This window comes from Alexandromys fortis, unplaced genomic scaffold (genome assembly GCF_014885135.2).
Source record: "Alexandromys fortis isolate MF-2015 unplaced genomic scaffold, M_Fortis_MF-2015_v1.1 scaffold_39, whole genome shotgun sequence".
Lineage (NCBI taxonomy): Eukaryota > Metazoa > Chordata > Mammalia > Rodentia > Cricetidae > Alexandromys > Alexandromys fortis.
Genome location: NW_026067918.1, coordinates 4,836,962 through 4,855,267, shown reverse-complemented (window position 1 = coordinate 4,855,267; position 18,306 = coordinate 4,836,962). Strand labels below are relative to the sequence as shown.

The 18,306-nt window shown below is 38.7% G+C and overlaps 1 long non-coding RNA gene across 1 annotated transcript in view; it reads right to left on the bottom strand.

Moving 5' to 3' along the window:
• Positions 1-10,322: 10,322 nt before the first annotated feature.
• The window catches only part of LOC126500473 (uncharacterized), an 11,909-nt gene continuing 3,925 nt past the window's right edge, over positions 10,323-18,306 (bottom strand). Inside the window, exons 2-4 of the long non-coding RNA XR_007591357.1 lie at positions 17,439-17,614; positions 12,391-12,571; positions 10,323-11,677 (exon numbers count right to left, since the gene is read on the bottom strand). This is a non-coding gene — a long non-coding RNA (uncharacterized lncRNA). The remainder of the gene's footprint in view (positions 11,678-12,390; positions 12,572-17,438; positions 17,615-18,306) is intronic.

Below are 18,306 nucleotides of genomic sequence, written 5' to 3'. Positions count from 1 at the left end.
AGAACTGAATTCTGGGAGGAAGAAAGGAGAGAGAGAGAGAGAGAGAGAGAGAGAGAGAGAGAGAGAGAGAGAGCGAGCCGCCTTGGAGCTGCCAGGTCAGAGATGCTGAATCTTTTCTGGTAAGCCATGACCTTGTGGTGTTATACAAATTAATAGAAATGGATTAAATCAAGATATGAGAGTTAGCCAATAAGAGGCTAGAGACAATGGGTCAGGCAGTGATTTAATTAATACAATTTCTGTATGATTATTTCGGATGTAAGCTAGCTGAGTGGGGTGGAACAAAGGGGCCCCACGCTTCCTACTATAAAAGCTCCCTCTTACAACAAGGAAGAAGGAATGGAGAGAGGGAAGAAGGGAGGGAGGGAGAGAGGGAGAGAGGGAGGGAGGGAGGGAGGGAGGGAGGGAGGGAGGGAGGGAGGGAGGGTGGAAAGACCACTTCATTTGCAAAGTCATGTTGAATACCTTCCTTACATCAGCATTGCAGTGTTGTGATACCTGTGGGGGCTACCTCTTCAATATCTATCAGATACTTATGCCACTTCATCAGAGTTTAGGAGCCTTGGCTCACCAAAAGGAGAAGGCTACATCATTTGGAAAACGAGAATCTAGCAGGGAATATGAAGTTGGAGCTATATGAAGGGAAGTGGAGGGTAAGAAAACAGCTGGGGTGGTTTGCTGACCCCTCTGCTCAAGTCTCCAAGTTTCCTTTACTTCTTTTTACTCTTAAGAAAATGCTGGAGGGTTGGGGGCAGGGTTCGTCATGCCAAGTTGCGTCTGCCACTCTGTGGGAACATCTTGAAGACTTCATCGCAGGCATCTGCCTTGTCACACTGTTTATTTTTCAAACCATTTGACATTTTCAGCTGCCGGCTGCCTGGAAAGCTTGCCTTCCAGATGCAGTTTCTCTGAACACCGATTTCCATGTGGTCACTCTCTGCCCCCTCCTCAAACTGTGGGCCCAGACTAGATCCCTGGCTAACCACACCCATGGTTTTCCTCAGAGAGCAGAAAACCCAGTTTTCTGTGAATGTAATGTTCTAGGCTGAAGGTACCTGAAGGGTCCACCCACAGCGAAGAAACACTTTTTGCTGTTTTCCCCTAGTTCTTTTATATCTACTAAATGTCTTACCAGATGCTTTCTTTTATGTCAGAATGAACATTTATATCAAACTTCTTGATTTAATTTCTCTTTCATTTGTCTTTATTTTTCTTGACAATGATTTTGCAACCTTCAGCATGTGATGTTTTGGTGCATCTAAATATTATGAATTGGGGACTGGAGAGGTGGCTCTTTGGTGGAGAGTGCTTCATGCTCTTTCAGAAGATTAGAATTTCAATCCCAAACAGGTTGGTGGCTCATAACTGCCTGTAACTCTAGTTCCAGGGGACACAATTCCAGGGAATCCAATACCCTCTTCTTGCTTCAACTGAAATCCCTATACAAGTGCATATACCACATACATACACGCACACACCATACACACACAGAAAGAGAGACACACAAACATACACAATGAATGCTAAATCTTTAATAATTAAATAAATACTGAATAAAGATATTAGCTTACCAACCATCTTCAACCTTTATGAATCCATCATGAGAATGTTATTATATAGAAAACAATGACTTACCACACTTATCACAACAAATTTATCCCATGCTGTAGATGTCATATTTCTTGGATATATCCTTTTTGTAGTCATTGTTTCTGATGACTTTTCAAAACATTTTATTTCACTGCATAGCAACTAAGAAAACCATGTTTATGTGTATGCCAAAAATAAATCAATGGTATAAAGATTCAAGATGTGTATAAATGACACCTGCCAATAAGAAAAGAAAAACCTAGTTGTCGTTTGCTTGGAGCTAGGGACAGAAATGACCTTTACCTTTAAGGGCCTGTCTGGGTTAGCAGAATTGATGTTTAAAGTGGTCAGGCATGGTGGAGCATGATTGCAATTCCAGCACTTGAGAGGCAGAGGATGGGGTTTCCTAGTTCAGGAAGCCTGGGCTACATAGCAAGGGCAGTCTATGAAGAGAGCTAGCTATTTAGATATAGATTAACAAAGTTGAAAGTTCTTCCTGTAAGAAAATTGTTCAATGGCTAATTGACATTGTAGGTGTAAAGTGTCCTCTGGGCTTTTAGGACTCAGTAATATTAGTGAAGAAGATCGTCTTCAACAGTTAACTGATTAATTAACTGATTTTTAAATTTTCCTTTACTCTTCAACAAGCACACATGTATGCTCACAGACACACACACACACAGACACACACACACCACACAGATACACAGAAATATAAGAGACAGAGAGCTATATACACATTTATACATATATATGCACAAACATAACTATACCTTAAAAGCATACACATTTATATAGATACACAGTGTGAGAGAGAATTATACAGACATATACAGATACATATATACCCACAAAATAATGGACATAGAGGCAGACACATAAATGTATACATATAATCACACATATACATAGACCAGAGACATATACACAGGCATATATACAAACACACAAGTGCACATACAGAGACACATGCATAAGCAGAGAGACACATGCATACACACACATGCATGCACATGTGCATGCTCGCGCACACACACGCAGTTCTGTACCTGTATCAGTTAGGGCTTCTCTAAAGCCCACAAAAGCAAGTCTCTTTTACATCCTTTAATTTCTCCTCAATTGTTATGTCCATAGCTACTTTCTTCCTGTACACTCTAGCTTTCTAGATATCCACTTGAATAAAGGCCTTGAAATTCTTCCTATTGGATCTTATCTATGATAATTATCTTTTGCTAGAGAAAGCATTTCATGGACATGCCTACAAATGAAGAGTAGTCTCGAAAGTTTATTTTCTCACGCTCAGACCTTAAAAATTTTCCATGGTTTCACATTTCACCAATGAGGAAATAAATTTTCCTGCAGTTCATTGACCCTACCTTTATCAATATTCTTTTCTTCCAATCTTAGAACTTCAGAATTACCTTTGATCTCTGGACAGGTAAAGAAACTGCACACGGGTTGAATTTGCTCATAAAGGGCTTTGTGAGGCTCTTTTGTTATTTCTCTGCGCGTTCATTAAGCATTTTGGATAAGGGCTACTGTGAGAAACAAAACAAAGTCTTACCCAATCTTCTCATTCTCTCAGTACAATACCTCTAGAAGCCTCTCTCCCCCTCCCTGTGTGTGTTTGTATGTGTGCGATATTTCTCCTTTTCCCATAAATCTTAATTATTTAGTATTGTAGCCAATCAACATTTATAATTTTGATAGGCACATTTTTTAAAGGTAAGCACTGGAAACTCTTGGGTTGTGGATGTGAATATAATTGGCAGACTGCTTGCCTAGCATGCAGGAAGCCCTGGGTTCAATCCATGCACTGGCACTGAGTGTGTCTGAGGTAGTGCCCCACCCCATATGGGTCATCCTAGGGCGGGGAAGGTGAAAGGAGGAGGGTCAGAAGTTCAAGGTCACCCTGAGCACCACAAGGTTAGGATCTACAGCCTTGGCTGCTTCTCCCCCTGTGGGAGATGAGGAAGACAACAACCTGAAACAACACTTAGCATCTCCTTAAGCATATGTGTGTTTGTGACAGGTCGGTGACGTATACAATATCTTATTTCCTCACTAAAAATTCAAGATAATTCAAGATACAGTAGAATGAAAGACTCGCAGCATCCCAAACCAGAGAATTCTTTTTAACTTATTATAAGGTTGTGATTGTAGTGCAAATTCCTAAACTAGTAAATGTTTTCCAACTCTGAGACTTGGTAGATCCTCATGCCTTTTGTGTTCCAGAGTGAAAGAATATTGATATACCGCATTCAAACAAACCCATGCTCCCAGGAGCTTGAAAATGTCCCTTTTGTTCATCCTAGTTGAAGTTTCCAATGTATCTGTTTGATGCTGACTCTGCCTAGAAGTCTGATTTCTCTGTTAGGATGGTAGAACCTACAGGATCCGTTTCCATATCTCAAAATTATCTCTTAATTGGATTGCTTAATCCAAACTTGACCAAAGTCTGACGATGTAAGTATGGTGTTTTTTTCTTATCATTTACCAAAGATCCACGATCCACTGAGGATTTTCCCCAAGTTAACCATTAAAAACTTTAACTTAAAAGGTGCCTGCACATATGAATTATTAAACATACATGTGTGTGTGTGTGTGTGCACATGCACTCACCTGTGGCACACATCTCAGAGGCCAGAGGCTGAAGTCATACTTTATTCTTTTGATACAGAATCTCTTATTGAATCAGAACACACACACATACACACACACGGCATTAGTCAGATGGCTTTTGGAGTGAAATGATGTCTGATGTCTAAAGCAAGTCATCATTAGTGCTTAATCTTTCTAGGAAAATGGGCCAGACAAAAACATTTGAATCTCTAATTGGCATCTTTTAAGGTGCCTGCCATCTGGACCTCACTGGGTTTAATTAGACACTGCAGGGTGGCGGCACTCTTGTAAAAACCTTGCACTCCATTAACCTTGACTTTTCACACGTTGACATTTCAGGCCCCGTCTTTGCTTTCCTATGGTGGAGTGGCCATGTTTCCATTTCATAGGAGTCTACCTCAGAGTTCACGAGCCAGGCGCTTGTTATTTGGCAGAGCCACTGAGAAGCTCAAGTCTGTAAATGGTGGTAGCCAGGAAAGGTTGCAGGCTGCTAAAAGCGGCAAGGCAGCAGGAGTCAGAGGATGCACCCCACCCTTCCTTAGGAGACATCCAAACAGCGTGGCTAGCAAAGACTGGGGAGGGAAGAGAGAAAGAATGGAGAAGGATGAACTCAAATAGCAAGGACGGTGAGTTCACCCACTGAGGCAGTTTGCGTCAACCGTGGGCAGCAACTCAAAGCCTGGTGATTTAACCGCTTCTGAAGCGAAAACTTTCAGACATTTGCACAAATCATTCACCATTTAAGTGAACTGTCAATGTGAGGGTAAAGAAATAAAGCTACCTATATTCCAGGGCATTTGTTTCAGTAGGCGTGTATTCCTAGCTTATCTCCTTTAGTTTTCATAATGGTTATTTAGGCAGTGTAGCTATGAAGAATAGAAGGAGTCATGACTGGTCAGAGGCTTGTCTGTTTTACCTAAAGATGCTGTTGTAGTTTGCATGTTTGTTTGACTCTATGAAGTCAGAGGTGGAAATGGTTATCAGATTCAGAACATTGATGCCAGGATAATTAGAGAGCAGCCGAGTGTCCCACCTCATATGAAAATCCATATTTTGGAGAATGTGAAGGTTCACTCGAATTAGACTCATATCATAGCAGAAGTAGAAAAATACATTTTCATCTGTTTTTTTCTTCCAATAACTTTATTTCATATATCATTGATGTATTTTGTATTATATTCTTCATGGCACTTGTTTATTAAAATATAAAAGAGTTATAGTATTTAAAAGACATTAAATCATTTCTTTCTTTTATTAATATTTTATGCATTAATAAATATTTATTATGTCCCAGAAATCTGATATTATTACAGAACTTGAGATTTAGGTTTAAGTGTTTATATTACTTGCTGAATTATATAGAGTCAAGAAACAATCATCAGTTAGTCATAAGCTATTAGAAATTAGATTTGATAAAATGTATAAATGTTTCAGGACATGCTGTGCAGAGCCGTGGATGGCGTCCTGATTTGCATTTTGCTGCTGCCCTAAAATGCTAATTGGAAGTAACTTGAGTATTGCAGTTTCCTTTCATGTTACCGATCATAGTCTGCCACTGAGGGATGTCAGAGCAGGATCTCAATTCAGGAACCTAGGGGCAGTAGCTAAAGTGGAACCAGAGAGGGACACTGCTTACTGGCTTGCTTCCCCTGGCTCTCTCAGTACCTTTCTTAGATGCAGCCCAGGCCCACCTGCTCAGGGATGGCACTGTCCAGGGTGATCTGTGCTCTTTCCTGCATCAACTATCAATAAAGAAAATTATATACAGACATTCATGTTCATAGATCAATTGAATTTCTCAATTGAGGTTCCCTCTTCCCTGATTACCCTGGATGTATCAAATTTATATTTAAAAAAGCAAAAAAAAAAAAAAAAAAAAAAAAAAAAAAAAAANCAAAAAAAAAAAAAAAAAAAAAACAAAAACAAAATAACCAGAGGAGGTAGAGTTCAAGACGTAACATATTGACCAATGAAATGGCTCATTCTTTCTTTACCTGTAGCAGTTAGCAACAATTCATATATGTATATGTCTATATATATATGTTTATACATATATATTAAAATTTATGTGAAGCTTATGTGTGTGTGTGTGTGTGTGTGTGTGCTACAAGCCTACTCCAGTAGGCTCTCTACATCTTTAAATCAAAAGGATTAATACTGCCTTGGATTATTTCATTATGATCAGTAAATATATTCATTACTTATTTGGGGATAATAGTGACTAACTCTCAGTCCAGTGAGAGTTAATGGGATCTCAGAGAATATGAGCTGAGAAAAACTCGAGATCAGCCTGACATGGCATATAGCTTTCTGTAGACTGAGATTTCAGTACCACCCAGTCCTGCAGCCATTCAGCCCCAAAGAACGGCTGTTAGGGAGGCTTAGAGGGTTGTTACATCTTGGATAGGCAACTCAAATACCAAACAAGACAATGTAAGATAGTTTCAATATGATCATTGGTTTTATGTGTCTTTGCTTTCTAGAAGGCTCAAAAGGCATGTTTTTTAAAAGGCAGAGAAGAGCTTGGAATCAACAGACTCACTTTTATAGCCTTCTATTCCCTAAACTATATCAATAACATAAAAGAGTAGGGGACAGGTGACAAACTGTATGTGAATCATGAAATCACATGGCCAAGGTAATGCACAAAACAGTGAGGGATTGTTGCTGTCGAAATAACCAACCTATGTGTATTTTTTTCTTTCAGAAATGTTTCAATTGGAAAATTAAAATTTTTCTCCTACTGTAATTTATTAGAATATCGGTCTCTGTACAGACAGTCAAAATTTCAAAAATTTGGAATTAGAAATGAAAAGTTCCCTGCCCTGATTGCTCTTTAGGCTGACGAGGGAGGGGGACTTGATTGGGGGAGGGGGAGGGAAAGGGGAGGGGGAAGAGACAGAAATCTTTAATAAATAAATAAATTTAAAAAAAAGAACTACAGCCCTAACTCAAAAAAAAAAAAAAAGAAAAGAAAAGTTATCAAGGAGGTCCCTGAATTATTCCCATGATCTCCAACACATTAGAAGCAAAGATGATGTCTTTGCTGGGGTCAACATGAAGAATCCTCTGCCATTCTCACTGAAATGTCAATTTTGGTATGGTCAAAAACTAACCAACCAACCAACAAAAAGCCCAGAATGGTCTCATTCTCAGGGGGAGCTGGGAACGTTTATGCATTTTATCTGGTTCTGCAGGAGCTTTACTCTTCCTTAGTGTACTCTGCCCATTCCCCAGGTTCTTTGATATCCAATTAATTTCCTGAAAGAAAAGTGCTGGGTGTGAAAGCAGGCAGAGAGCATATCAGTGAGAGGTAAATCAGACTAGGGCCTTCCAGGCTCCTAACCCTTTAAGTGATAAAGAAAGAATTTAAGTACCTTGAAAACAATACATGAGCTAATCACACCTTGTGCCTAGCAGGAAACCACCCCTCAGGCTCTTGCAGATAGATTTAAAGTATATGAGTTGCATTGATGAAATAAGCTATTCTGGATGAAACTATACTCATGATAATATTTTCAGGTAAGAATAATATTTTGTTCTATAGTCTATTATTTTGTTCTATAATTTATAGATGCGTTTTTATTCAGTGCATAGAAAATCGAAATTCTATGACTTGTTGGAGAGGGCTGCTTGTTCATTCCAGCCCCCCAGAACCGAAGTAATCACACAGAAACTGTATTAATTGCACTTATTGGCTAACTCTTACCTATTAATTTAACCCATCCCCATTAATCTGTGCATCACCACGAGGTCATGGCCTACCAGCAAAGTTTCAGCGCATCTGTCTCCAGCGGCAGCTCCATGGCTTCTCTCTGACTCAGCCTTCCTTCTTCCTTGCTCTAGGCCAAGCTAGTTTCTTTATTCATTAACCAAGAAAAGCAACACATAGACAGAAGGACCTTCCACATCAATAAATGACCCCTGTAAACCGCTAACCCACTGTCCTGTCTGAGCCAGGCTTGAGGCATTCTCTGAGACATCTAGTCTTTGCTGTAGAAATTAAAAATGCCTTGGGCAAAGTATGATAAATTGATCACTCTATTAACAAGTGTGCTTTGTGGAGAGTAGTTGAGAATCTGGTAACAAATTGTATTTGGTTTAACTGAACATTAAAATATTGAACACACCCCTTACAAGTATAGCTTTATACAAACTATTTTCAATTATTCCATTTTGGTACTTGCAACTTATGGGGAAAGAAGGAGAATGGGCTGGGGCTCTTTCCCTTACAGGAATATGCGTAAATCAGTGAAAATAAACACTTCAATTTAGCATAAATTGCAGAAAAATATTATTTTTCATTAAGAAAATAAAAACTGACTTATCCTACCTATTTCTGTGTAGTTTTTCCTGCCCAAAAAACTTTGAGGTAAATAATTTTTGACGTGCTTCTAGAAGCAATCTCCTACAGTCTTTTGTTGTAACTAAAGGCAGGCTGCATGAGGACAAAAGGAACTTGAGAGTGTAGACGAGCTAACAAAGGGTTAAGCAGCAGAGTAGCAATGCTATCATCTGAACAGAACATTTAAACCAACTAAGTACACTGACTACTGCTATTATTTATTTTCTTTCTAGTCTAGGGATTTTTTTCCTTTTTAATCTGCCAGAAGGGAACCTTCAGGAGTTGAGCCTTAACATTGTTCCTAAGACTTGAATTTATTTTTTAATTAGGGTTAAAATAAAAATAAATGTTCGCCTTTTGGAGCCGTGCAAGTTTGGGGAGATAAAAACCAAAAGAGAAAACGACTTCCCCATCTGCAAAGATTTACTGCTAATCTGTGTTATAAAGGAAAGTTCTGAAAAAAAAATATAAAACAAAAAGCTTTCCAAGTGGTCAAAGACGAATGTAAAGTGATATATTTTAGACCGGAGAGATGGTGTCACTTAGCTCGGTCACTGTTGCCTGTTTATTGTGTTTGTCTGGTTGGCCTGGCAACCAGCTCATGCCATTTCACTCATTTTATAATGTTCCTGTAAATGTTAGGTAGGTCTGGATTTATTATACACTGTCAACACCTAAAATGGAACCCACTGCTTAACGCAGTTCATTTGGCTGCATGCCCCTGCCTCTTTAGAAAAAAAGAAAGAAAGTGTGTGTGTGCATGTGTGTTAAGAAAAAAAAAAAAAGCCTGTAGTGAATCCAACAGAAATGTAGCCTAGACAAAACTAGTAGTTGGGTGGTACAGGCGGTGTCAAAGGCTCATTTAAGCTCTGTAGCTGTTGTGTTGTTGGGTGGGAGGGAACTTGTGAGTCACAGTATTTGTGACTTGGATTTAGAGGGACAGAGTACCGAGAACCGTATTTACTGCTGAATTTATCATCCCCAGAGAAACCAGATGGCAATCACTGTTGTTCAGAAAGGCCTCTGAGCCACTGGGGGATGAATCACAAGGCCATTAGAAACCCGGATGACTTACTGTCCTTATAAATAGGCTGATTTAATCTGCCTACTGTATGACCAAGCACTTTTGATGGAGTCCCAAAAGATAGCATCCCAGAGAAGCCAACTGGTAGGACCTGATATATCTCAGGCATTAAGGTGAATGGATTCAGAGTGCCAAAGTGCTTCAGAAATGTTGAAGGGAAATGTGATACTCTAGTCAGAACCAGTGACAGCAAAATCAACCTAGCAGTAATTGACAGCATCAGGTAAGGACCTCTGTTGCCTGACTCACATACTGGGCCTGTTCAGTCAATACTGTTTAGAAAGCAGGAATGGCAATTAGACAGGGATGGACTTTATCTACAATTCTGGTCAGTGTAAATAAATCCTACTATCTTTTAGCTACTTGGGATCAGTAGGATCATCTTGCTACCATATTGCTGTATATTTTACACATGATGATTGAGTGTCTAGGAAAAAAATGTAATTTTTCAGAAAAAGTGGCATGCACTTTTAAGCTCTGCTTAAAGGAATTTTCTTCTAGCTTCTATATTTGATGAGAACCTTTCAGAAATCTTTAATTAATTAATAAAGAAGTAAATTAAAAAAAATTAAGTGAAACCAATGGAAAGGATTTTAATGAAAAAAGTTACTATCAGCATTAAATTTACAAGTTAAGCTATTGTGCGTTCAGTGCTATGACTTAAATCATTATTATCACCATAGAAATTTTAAATTATCTCATAGAAACATACTTCTAAACAGATCATACCACTGAAAGTAACTTCTTGTTCTCCTTTTTATATCCAACTTGTGTTTCATGAGTTAATTCCTAAAGGCAATCATACATGCAAAGACCTTTATTTATGTTATTGTAAGTTGTATAATGTTTCCAACATGAATCAATGCATAATATTGAGATATATAATTTTTAATCATACCCATTAGTAATTGAAATGATGAGACTTTGACTATCATATTAAAACCCATTTTCCATGTTACAAAATGGCTAGCTTGTAGACGATTTCCCATTAACCTGACTGGAATGAATGAGGACATGGAAGTAAATTTCAAAAGTATACCAACTCATAAATAGATAATTGCTATTTCATGTAAAGGGATTTCTGTGAAGGTCAAGTTATATCACATAAATTTGCATTATAAACCCTGGGAGGTCCGCCGTTTGCTGAAGGGTAAGGAGAAGTGGACCTGGGGGTGGGGGTAGGGATTGGGTAAAGGGCCTGGGTGGGGAAAAGAGAGGGGGGAACTTCAGTCAGGATGTAACATATAAGAGAAGAATACATTCTAAAAAGTAAAACATTAAAAAATTTAAAAAGACTCCACATGCCTCTTCTTGTCCCCGCATATTGGCCTCTGTTACTTCCCTTCCATATGTATCCCATTTTGGGGATGGTCCTATGCGATTGTGTCTCTCTGGAAGTCTGCATCTCTTGATGTCCCCATTTACTTGACTTCTCTGTATCAACACTCACATCATTGTCCAAGGAATCCCACCCTGCCCCTCGTATGTTGAATTTCAACTCTCCCTATCCATTTTTCTTGCCTCTTTTCATCCTCTATTTTGCTCACATGGGCGTATTTTACCCCCCTGCTTAATCTTTATAGTTATTATCTGTTTTCGCTATATTTTTATTTTATTGTTCTATTTCCAACAACTGGTATCTGTTCCCCAATAAGCAATTAAAGATATTTGTTTAATTTTTATCATGTGTGTGCTTTTGTGTATATGTGTGGGTGCACCATGTGAGTGCAGGAGGGAGAAGAGGGTGCTGGATCCCCTGGAACAGGAGTTTTCGGCAGTTGGGAGCTGACGAATGTGAGTCCTGGGAACCAAATTGAGGCTGTCTACAAGAGCAGCAAGTGCTCTTAACCACTGAGCCATCTCAACAGCACCTCGATAGGCAAACATATATCAAACAAATAAAATTCTTTAAAACATATTTCAGGCATTAATGCTATAGTACAAAACGGTATTGAAAAAGAATGCTAACAACAGGAGGGCCCTTTACAAGGGACAGGAAGTGTGTGGATTTGAATTGAAAGGAAGGCTTGGAGGATCTGGGAAGAGATGAGAAGAGAAAACTGTAATCACGACATACTATAAGGAAAAAAATCTATTTTCAATTTTAAAAAGTAGAAAAAAGATCTGTGTACTTGTACTACAACTTTAGCTGAGTTATTTAAACACTTTGAAACTCAGTTCTTTACCACATGCCATACAAATTAAAAAAACTGTTAACCATATAGGTTCATTGGAGGGCAAAGTATGATAACCATTTGGTAGAGTATTTTACGAACAGTAGACTTTTGATAAACACTGGTTCATTTTTAGTCACCATACATTAAATTAAATGTAAGTCCTTTAAAATATCATATATGGAAGATAGAGTATAAAGTAAATGCTAAATCATAAATGGTATTACAAAATAATCAGCCAATACATTATCATATACTAACTTGAGACAAGCCATCCATGGCTCCCCTGAGACCATTAAAATGAGATTAATCCCATCACACATCAAGTCTTTAAAGTGAATTGATTTATTTTCTTCAACTCCAACTTATTGTGTTACTTTGAAAAGGCTTCTCATTTGATTTGCAAACAACCAAGTTGTGATGCCTTCCTACTTTCTTGATCAAGATGAAATCTCTTATAGGGGCGATGTTCTCCCAAACACATCAGCCTGCAAAAAGGCTGACTTCTCTCTTATCTGAAGACTATGGTGTTAAGAAATTTGCCCACTTTAAAAGAAAGTCTTGTCACATCTTACCTCCTGGTCCTGTTCATTTTAGTTCTTGGTAGCTCCTTCAACAAACACAATAAAGAAATGTTTGAGACTCAACCCGTCAAGGCTTCACAGATGAGATCAAGTCAGTCGTAATCCTCGGTGACAAACAGGGTAAAATACATGGGGAGTTTGTTTAGGCTTTGTTTTGAAATGACGAAGTAGCCTGTGAAAACAAAATTTAACAGGCCCATTAAAGTATTCTGTCTCCATCACTAATGTGAACTTTGCTTATACGCTGCTTGTTATGGACTATAAACGGCAATGGTGGGGTCTTTTATTCCATAGTGTTATAAAATGTCCTGACTTTGGCTGCATATAGACTTTCTAAACTCAAGAAAGATAATGTTCTTATTTTATATTTAAATAAAGGCAGTGATTCTAAAATCGTAATGGCCAGATAGGCATATTATATTGGAAGGTATGTGCCTGAATTAAAGAAAACATAGAATTCCATGCTACTGCATATGTTTTTATTAGATGGTGGGCTATGCTGGTAGCACGATCCGCACATTTCAGCTTGCTTTTTAGTCCGTCTGTCCACAGAGTTTCTGACGGCAGGATGGCAGGGCCAGCTCGGTAGAGTCATGACTACTCTTCCTAATTACTTCACAATTTGCTCACTGGTTTGGGGTAACTGGAACAATTTGCTTGCAGAAACCTGTGAGGAATCAGATGTTAATTGACTTTGTCTTGTGTAATCAGCCTCACAAGAAACAGGACCTCTTTCCCCACCCCTCCCCACCCCCATCACCATTTCTTAAGCTATGTGCTGGCATCCTGTGATCCTGTGGAAAGAAAACACACAGGCAGTTGCCTTGGTATTGACTCGCCAAATCAGATTATGCCTCCGACGCTGAATGGAGAGATTCCAAGAATTAGCAGAGGGGCCCAGGGAAAATCCTGAGAAATAGGAAATGACATGAGAAAGACTTTCTATGATTTATGTACAAGGAGCTGCATAAAGAAAGTGAATTAAGTCACAGCTCCATGTTGTCTGGTGATGCTGCTGTGCTACAGAGCCATGCAGGAGGAAAATGCAGCTTCGCTTGCCTTGCTGCTGCCTCAGTTGGGTTTTCAGGGCTGTCTCATCATGCATCCTTAGCATGCCTTTTCACTTGACATTAATGTTCTGGCGTCTGACTTTTCTTTCTGGGCTTCTTTTCCGACAACTCCTTGCCCTACCGCATAGAAAAACAGATGTGAAGACATCTGCATTATCTAAGAGCTTGTGCATCAGCAGACAGTCTTTTAAAATAGCTTTACATGTAACATCCCGTTTCCACACACACAGTTCAATAGACTTAGGAGTGTTTTAGTGGGAGATGGAAAAGGGAAGCTAGGACAAACTACAGTCATTTTAAATAGCACTATTTTTTTCTTAGTATAAGTAGATTTCTCTTCTGCTCTTTAGTCTTGCCTTTATATTCTTCAATTGCCCTCCGTCCCTCCGTCCCTCCATCCCTCCACCCTTTCTCAAGCAATTTTGATACCTTTTCCACGTGAGACAGTCACGCTTAATCTTTGTAATAAAAATTCAGGCATTTGGGTACGTGCAAGTGTGGACACCTGTGTTGGTCTCTCTAGGTCTTAGATTCTTTGACTCTGTGTGTTTTAAAGTGAGATTGACTGAAATTTTCCTGACGTCAGCACCCATTGAATCCCCAGAGAAGATCTAATTAGATCACAGTCTGATCTCTTTTGTTTCGATTTAAAGTTATTTCTCTCAGTGATTTTCTTTCTCCTTTTTGTTTTCATAATCTCCTTCCATGTTTAGCCTCACGAATTCCTAGGTTAATAGAACGAGTTGGGATATAAGCTTTTCATTCTCTGGTAAATTTCAGTGAACTTGTATTGATCTTGAATATTTGGAGATGTGAATGAGTCCTGCTTGGCTGGTATTTCATTTGGTAGAAAATTTTGAAAGCATACATTTTTAAAAAGGTGTCGTTTTAGGTCATTTTAGTATATTCTTTCTAAGAATTAATTCTTGGGATGCTATTTTTAAAATCTGTTTTAAATCCATGTTTGTAGCTATGTACCATGTACATTCATAATTTTCATTTTATTGCTCTTTAAAAACATATATCATGTTACACAAAATAAGACACAGCTTCCTGAGCATTGGACACCCTCAAAAACACATGATGTATATTCCATGCATTCCCTGCCTGATCTAATATCTTAGTTTTATAAGCAGCAGCATATATTCAACTTTTTTCTCTTTTTGCCACTGTTGATCTTAAGCTTCCTTTGGAAGATATTCTTCTTTTCCTTGAAGTACATATGTATTTTTATTAAGCCTTTGAAATAGTTTTAATTCAGCCTATATAAAAGGTTGCTTTTATATCTGAAAATACTATTTATTTTTATTCCAGTTCACACTTTTGTTGTTGCTTGTAAGCAATCTGCCATCAGCCTGGTTCTTATTCCCTTATCCGTGAGATTTTCTTTTTCTCTGATAATTATGCTTCTGATGTACAATATGACATCTTAATATGACTGCTTGCCTATACAATCAAGAATATATGTGAGGGAAAAAAATAGGGTAATTTAAACTCTTTTAAAAATATCTATTATATGCCTTATTTAATTTTATATAAACAGAATTTTAATATTTATTTAGCACAGGATATATATGTATACATGCTGTCTATAGACGAATACATAGATCAAACACTTTTACGGTATGAATTTTATTTAAACAAATAAATAATGAAAATAATAAACAGTTCTTAAATTTCTGGTTCTCTGAATGCGTACTTATTTGGAGATTTTGCAGTTTAATAGCATACCCAGGAGAATATTTTTAAATCATCACCCTCATGTAATACCATATGAATAGGCCATGAAAACCCTTTTGATGCCCTGCCAAGTTTTGCAACCCAGGGAAGGGATTCTGAATGAGGATGTATGGACTGGGTGCTTAGCACAACCCAACCTTACCGCTTAGGATGGCTGTCCATGCCATTCCTCTGCTGTTTACTCCACACAGGGACCAGTTGTGGAAAGGACCGGCAAGAAAGAGCACAGAGGTTTGGAGGGAGTTCAGAGAGAAGGAGTGATGATTAAAGGCTGAGAAAACCAGAACTTTGAGAAAAGATAAAAGGAACTGGGTTTCTGCAGCCCAAAGAACAAGTCACTGAGGAGCCCTTTAATACTATTTTTCAAGTTAGTATAGAATGCAGAGGTTCATCAAACTCATCCAGAGAATATAACTTTTGTGCTTAGATTGGGCACAGAGTTGCCCATGATTAGCTTTCTAATGATGGCTATTGGTCAATGTTTTATGTTCTGGGTTGGGTCAGAGACCAGGTTGCTGTAGCCTTGCCCAAGCCACTACTCTCAATTTCAAGTAGAATGCATTAGCTTTTCCTAGCAATTTGCTATTCCTATGCGTACTAATACTATCCTCATTTTCTTGGTCTTTTTACGTGAGTTCTGGGGATTGGAAAGCAGATCCTCATTGCTTGTGTTGGGAATACTCCACCCACTGATGTATCTCTTCAGCCCAGATTCATTACTGAGGAATAAAACAATTTTCTGGAAACTCACTGCTGGAAGTTAGTGGAAGGAGCAATTTGTGTGATCCTTGTGAAATTCTGAAGGGTTTTGTTACTGGATGTCTTTGCGCTCTGGGTATATGCACCTGCCCTGTTATAATGAAGGACAACAAGCAAAATCACTTGGATATTTATGAATATTTCCCAAAGTATAAGTAATTGAAAGTAGTCAATATGACAGATGTCATTGATTTTTACATGTAAAACAGTTTCATGTTCAATTGATTTGATAAGAAGAATTATGAATAAAATGAATCAGATTTTTAAACCAAGAGATCAAGTTACTTATTTGCTAACGTACAAAGTGAATTTCCTAAGGAGGTTACAATTGGAAGTCAAACCAAAATGCGTTCTCCTGACCCTTTAGATGCCGAGCATGTCACCAGCTTGTGCCACAAAGATAAAGAAAAATGGAAGGACACCAAAGATGAATGCCAAGGTGGAGGTCATGAGGTTCATTTGATAGATATAAAAATAGATTTTATGTATTATATTTTTATGATAGAAATAGATTCGACAGAAATAGGATACTGCAACTGAGTGTCATGAGATAATAAATGTTTGAATCAGGATCCTGCAGCATGGCAGACAAGATGGACTTGCATGGGAAAGAGACGTAAGAGAGTTGAACAGATTTGTACATGATTGAGGTAAAGGGTAGGAAGCCAACCGGATGAAAACTAACTCCAAAATTTCAAGTGTGGATGGGTACAGGAATGGTAGCTCCATTGACAGAAAGAGGGAATTCAGCCAGCTAGTGCATTTAGCTCCGTGTGAGGGGTGGGAACAGGGAAGGGGCTCCAGCGTTTCATACACTCACATGGCCATAAAGATCTCACGGGGCATAGAGGTCTTGTTTCTGAGTGGAAGACAGCCTGAAGTTAATGTTCCTCAGATGATCAGGAACACTTTTATACTGGTCTCCGAAAACGAGGAAGGATTATAAAAACATTACTCCAAGTAGAGCTTCGCCATCTCCTCTACACAAATGAACATCTTTTTATACAACTTGCCAAGATCTTTCCTCTGCTACTTATAATGAACTTTTTACCTCATTCATGAGGAAGGCTGTCTGATGCCTTTCATATATGAATCTTGTATTGGAATTACAGCACTGCTTCTAATCTTCCTCTTTCCTGAAACCGCGGCGTTTCTCCAACACATTTCATTGGTTGTGATTTTCCAAAACATCAGCGGTTGTGATTTTTAAAAATCAAGTTCTTTATAGAATGTATTTTTTTTTTGAAAACACTCTAAATCACCTGACAGTGTTGAATTAGGAGCGGCGGCAGGGCTGCGTCCCCGGCACCCGGCCGCCCGCATGGCTAGTTTATGCCCGAAATAATTACAAGGAAACTGAATTCTATTAAACACTGCCTAGCCCTGCTAGTTCCAGCTTCTTATTGGCTAGCTCTTACATATTGTTCTAACCCATTTCTAATATTCTGTGTAGCCCACGAACTGGCTTACCAGGGAGGATCTTAACCTGCGTCTGTCTGGAGCGGGAGAATCCTGGCGACTCTTCACTCAGCTTCTTTTTCCCAGCATTCTCTTCTGTTTTCTCCACCCACCTAAGGGTGGGCCTATCAAGGGGCCTAGGCAGTTTCTTTATTAATAAGAAATCATTCCCATGACAGGTGGTGATCCTTTGGAAAGGAGAAGTGAGAGCATAATGATTAAACTTTTACAAAAACAAGAAGGTCCACTTTATTGTTGGTAGTGATTGGGTCTAAATGTTTATGAACCTGGGATACTAACAAATATATTATTTATAAAGTTAAGTAGTCACAAACTATTTAATAGAGTCTATGATGACATCATTAGACTGTCTGAAAACATGATTCTATCAAGCAAGGTGCACGTAGCATACGAAATGTATTATAACTACAGATATATGTGCAGATGTGTCTGCAGTGAACACAGAAGGACACTGGGGGTTCAGCTTCCTCAACCCTTGAGATAGATAGGTCTCTCACTGGACTTGGACCTAGACTGGCAGTTAGCAACATCCAGAGATGTTCTCCTACCCTGACACATATTTAACCACACCTGGCTTTTTACATAGATTCTGGGGATTTGAACTCAGGTAACTGCTGTTACCTGCTGAGGTATGAGCTCAGTCTTAATTCACCTTTAAAAATTCTGCAAGCATTATAAGAATATTAGCCCTATAGAGTAATAGTGGTAGTCAGAACAGAGAGTATATGATTAACTGTTGAAATAGGAGCGGCAGGGCTGCATCCCCGGCACCCGGCCGCCCACATGGCTAGCTTATGCCCGAAATAATTACACGGAAACTGTATTCTTTCAAACACTGCCTGGCCCAGCTAGGTCCAGT